The sequence below is a fragment of the Apodemus sylvaticus genome, chromosome 18 (genome assembly GCF_947179515.1).
Source record: "Apodemus sylvaticus chromosome 18, mApoSyl1.1, whole genome shotgun sequence".
Classification (NCBI taxonomy): Eukaryota; Metazoa; Chordata; class Mammalia; order Rodentia; family Muridae; genus Apodemus; species Apodemus sylvaticus.
In genome coordinates this window covers 31,402,332-31,406,927 of record NC_067489.1, presented here as the reverse complement: position 1 = coordinate 31,406,927, position 4,596 = coordinate 31,402,332, and the positions used below count along the sequence as shown (strand labels likewise).

At 46.7% G+C, this 4,596-nt stretch overlaps 1 long non-coding RNA gene across 1 annotated transcript; it reads right to left on the bottom strand.

The window, feature by feature from the left end:
* Positions 1–1,050: 1,050 nt before the first annotated feature.
* LOC127668795 (uncharacterized) lies at positions 1,051–2,360 on the bottom strand. The gene is made up of 3 exons (XR_007974199.1): positions 2,155–2,360; positions 1,740–1,841; positions 1,051–1,567 (listed from the first exon to the last, which is right to left on the bottom strand). It is a non-coding gene; the product is annotated as an uncharacterized LOC127668795 (long non-coding RNA).
* Positions 2,361–4,596: the final 2,236 nt, after the last annotated feature.

Here is a 4,596-nt window from a genome sequence, read left to right as displayed (position 1 = left end):
TTCTGCCGCCTTCTCCAGCAGTCGGAGCCAAAGAAACAGAAAAGACCAAGTACTTTTCAGTGGGCAAAGAGAGAGAAAGCCCTAGTGTCTGGATTGGGGGTGAATCCACCTTCCACTAGAAACAACCCACAAAGCTTTCACAAGCCCTTTGTCTCTCCAGGCACGAGCTCTTCTGATGAGCTCAGGCTAGACCTGATATATAAAACACAGCCTGTCTTCAAAGCTACTATCTTCCTGCCTCTGCCTCCTGAGCTCTAGGCTAACATAGTTCAAGTCTAGACTGAGCTACCTATTGAGGTCGACTGTCCTAACCAGGGTTTGTTGCTTAGACGAAACACCATGACCAAGGAGGAAAGGGTTTGTTTAGTTTATGCTTCCAGGTTGTAGTCCATCACTGGAGGAAGTCAGAAGAGGAACTCAAGTGAGATAGAAACCTGGAGGCAGGAGCTGATGCAGAGGCCGTGGAGGGGTGCTGCTTACTGGCTTGCTCAGTTTGCTTTCTTATAGAACCCAGAATCACCAGCCCAGGGATGGCCCCCAAAAATGTCTGAGCCCCCCACTGTCAATCACTACTTAAGAAAATGCCTCACAGGCTTGCTTAGAGCCCCATCTAATGGAGGCGTTTTCTTCACCGAGGTCCCCTCCTCTCAGATGACTTTAGCTTGTGTCAAGTTTATGTAAAACTATATGTGAGTGTTGTCTTCCCGTATCTGTCTGTGCACCATATGTGTGTCCCGGACCTCAAGAGGAGGGAAGCCCGGGTCAAATACCTTGAAACTGGAGTAAGGTGCTCCGTGGGTACTGGGACTTAAACCCCAATCCTTTGAAAGAGCAGCGAGTCCTCTTAACCACTGAATCATCTCTCCAGCCACTCTGAGAGTTGCCAGGCTGGTTTTTAGAAGCATCTTTTTATTTCATTTATTTATTTATTTTTCTCAAAAACTGAAGAAGAGCTCATCCACTGCCCTGGGGTGCCTTTTTTTTTTTTATTGAATATCATCTTCATTTACACTGCCAATGGTAAAACCTTTCCCGATTTCCACGCCCCCCACCCCCAACTGGGATGCCTTCTAATCAGGGGAAATCCTGATTCTTCGTGGTGCTTTGAGAGAGTTTGTGAATGAGGGTTTTTTTTTTTTTTGCTTGTTTATTTTTTAATTTTCTTTTTTTTTCATAATCAAATAACTCAACAATGCCATCATGACTAACTCTACTGATAGAAATGAGAGAGAGAGAGAAAGAAAAGCCAAACTATGGAAACAGATAAGGAAATGACAGGAGGAGAGAAAGGACTGGAGAGGAGGCATCTTATGGCTTGTCGTGATCAAAGGACAGAAACACATCTATAAAAAGGAGAAACTGGACTCGAGCTTCTTCTAGAGCAAAACCAGACCCTGAGCCTCCCCCCCCCCCCACCGGAAGAGGGTTGCTTCAGCCCCGCCACCGAGGCCAGCCCAGAGCACGTCTCTGCTATTGATAGTCGCCGTTGTGTCTGTCGAGGAAGCACCGTTGTTTTCGGTGCTTCCTATGTGTGGCTTCAGATTTTTAACAGCTGCCTCCTTGATCTCTGAAAAGTGAAGAAGACATTTTTGGCTAAACAGTTTGACTGATTCAAGCTGCAGAATTCCAAACGGCCAGCAGGGGTCAACCCACTAACATGATATATATTTTTTCTCCCTTTTTAAGAAAAAAAAAAGTTCCACAGAACCTAGGTGGCGGCTGAGGCAGTCCTCCTTCACCTGCGCTTCGCGGGCTGTTGAGAATTGTCCTAAGGTTGTCTTTCCTTCCTTCCGTCATTTTTTTTTTCAATGCTGGGATCAAACTAAGAGCCTGACTCCTACCTACATGAGAGACCAGAACTTCTAAGACACAGCCCATCCACCGCTCCTTTTCTGCCTGTCTCCTCCCCTCCCCCTTTCTCCCTCCCTTCCAGCCCAGCACCCATTGAATTGTCAGAGGTTCATTGAACACTTCTTATTTGTAAGATGCTACGTTTGGGGTATGGAGACCAAAGGGCAACAGTGATATTTCATCTCTGCTCTAGAGAACTGTCTGCTGCTTGGCCTCGGAGATAGACCGCTAGGTAAAGCATCGGTCCCGTGGCTATGATCCCAACTATTGGCTTAGAGAAGACACAACCGATTTATTTCTCACACAAGAGACCAGAGCTGAGTGGGCCAGGCCGCCGGCGCTGTTCACTCCTTTTGGGTCATTTAGGGACGCGGCTCCTTCCTATCTTGTTGCATCACAGTTCCTAGGATGTTGTTCTTGGCGGCGTGGTCAAAGCTGGGTCATGACCACCTTATGTTCGGTCCAGGAAATGGGGGAAGAGAAAAAGCAGACGGCAAACTGTTTCCTTTTAAGCCATAAGCATAGATGTCACGCTTATCTCTTCTATCCACAAGCTAGGGCGGGGACCTAGTCGTTAAGTTTGGCTTTAGCCACAAGGAAGTCTGGGAAATGTAGTCATTGGCTAGGATGTGACATGCCTATTAATAGGGAATAGCTAGTAATCTTATCAGAAACCTCCTGCTGTCCCTCCCAACTCACGAAAAAAAAAATACTCTTCATATCTTCTGATACTGCTACCAATTGTAACTTCACCGTCACCTTTAGAAATCCCAGTTCACAGGAACTGGGGGGTGAATAGGCTATCCTTCAGAAGTTTACTGTGCACGCCACTTTCCTCCTGAGATACATGCCTACTACTGCCCCTAAAGGGTGACAAGTATCACCATGACAATTAAGATGATTAATTCCCCGTAAAATGAAACTTGGACTAGAGATTATTTTCTGTGCAGGAGAATGTGACATTCGAGGTGACTCTTTGAAGCGTGATTAGAAGTTAGTCAGGTGGAAAAAGAGGAAGAACATTCCAGGGTGCGAACAATCTGTGCAGAGCCCTGTCGTCATGGAGGGTCAAGTGCATTCATTGTGGAGGGTAGGTCTGGACGGGGAGGCAAGCAGGAAATGGAAGAAAATAAGACTTCAGACCATGCCAGGTCTACATTCCAGACTGGAGAATGAAATTTTTGCCTTGCTGGGTGAATGCTTTGGCCTATTTCCCCGTGTGTGTGTGTGTGTGTGTGTGTGTGTGTGTGTGTGTGTGTGTGTTCTCGTTTGCTTGTTTGTTGTATTCTCTCTGTGTCTCTCTTTGTCTCTCTCTGTCTCTCTTTGTCTCTCTGTCTCTCGCTGAGAACCGCCAGCTCTGCTCTCCTTACACTAGGGTTACAAGTTCTGGCCTCAGGCTTGTGTGGAGATCTGTTTACTACCTGTACCATTATCCCAGGTCCCCATCTTTCCATTCTAAGAACCAGTCCCTTGTTTCAAGCCTTTCTGTCACTTCAGGGACAGCTTGTGTGTCTGTCTCTGATGACTTGCGGTCAACTGGCTGGCATCACTGGTGATGACCCAGGAAAGACTCACGAAATCAAACTCCCCTCAGGAATTTGAGAGTGGGACTAAAGCCACCCAGTCATCTCTTACCAGTCAGGGGCAGCTGTTTAGACAGCTAAACTGGTCAGGAGTGGGTTTTTGGGTTTTTTTTCCCCCCACCCCGCCTGAAAAAGGCAGTGGCAGGTGTACAGAGGGAACCAGAGTGAGACAGAAAGACCTCTTTGGATTCCATCCTGGTCTCCGGTTCCAGGATGCGGTTCCTTCCGATCCTTCCTGAGGCCGAGGCACATTTTCCACTTCAACAGTCCTCCTTATCATCCTCTGTGGCTTAGGCTCCTGTAGCCAATCCCAGAAAACAGCGAAGATGTTGAATGGAACATTCCAGAAACTATTTACACATTTTGAATAGCACAGGGAGGGGACCATGGCTCAATAGAGCATGTGATTGCTGTGTAAGCGTGTGGGTCTGAGTTCGAATCCCCAGCACCTATATTAAAAACTGGTGTGGAAGGCTGGAGGGGCCGCTCAGAAGTAAAGAGCAGGGCTCTGGAGAGGACCTTCACTTTCCAGCACTCAGGTGGAGTTTACAGCCAGCTGTAACTCAGGTTCCGGGGGTCTGACACCCTCAGGCACACACGTGGTGTCCGTACATACGTGTAGGCAAAACACTCACACACATAAAACAAAAAATGTCTTTAAGGGGAGTGGGGGGGCTAGAAAAGGGGAAATCATTTGAAATGTAAATAAATTATATCGAATAAAATAAAATTTAAAAAAATGTCTTTAAATGAACATCTAAAAAATGAACATCTTTAAAAAAAAGAAAGGTAAATAGATCGGAAGGAAGGAAGGAAGGAAGGAAGGAAGGAAGGAAGGAAGGAAGGAGGAAGAGAAACCTGGTGTGGTGGCACACTCCTGTAATCCCAGCACTGGCGGAGGCAGAGAGAGGCAAATCCCTAGAGTCTCCTGGCCAGTCAGTTTAGCTGATTGGTGACGTCACAGAAGAGACCCCCAAAACCAAGGCAGAAGGGCTGCAGAGATGGCTCAGAGGTTAAAAGCACTGATTGTTCTTCCAGAGGTCCTGAGTTCAATTCCCAGCAACCACATGGTAGCTCACAACCAGCCGATGTGTTGTACTCATATAAAATAAATAAATCTTTAAAAAACAAACAAACAAACAGACAAACAAACCACCCAAGG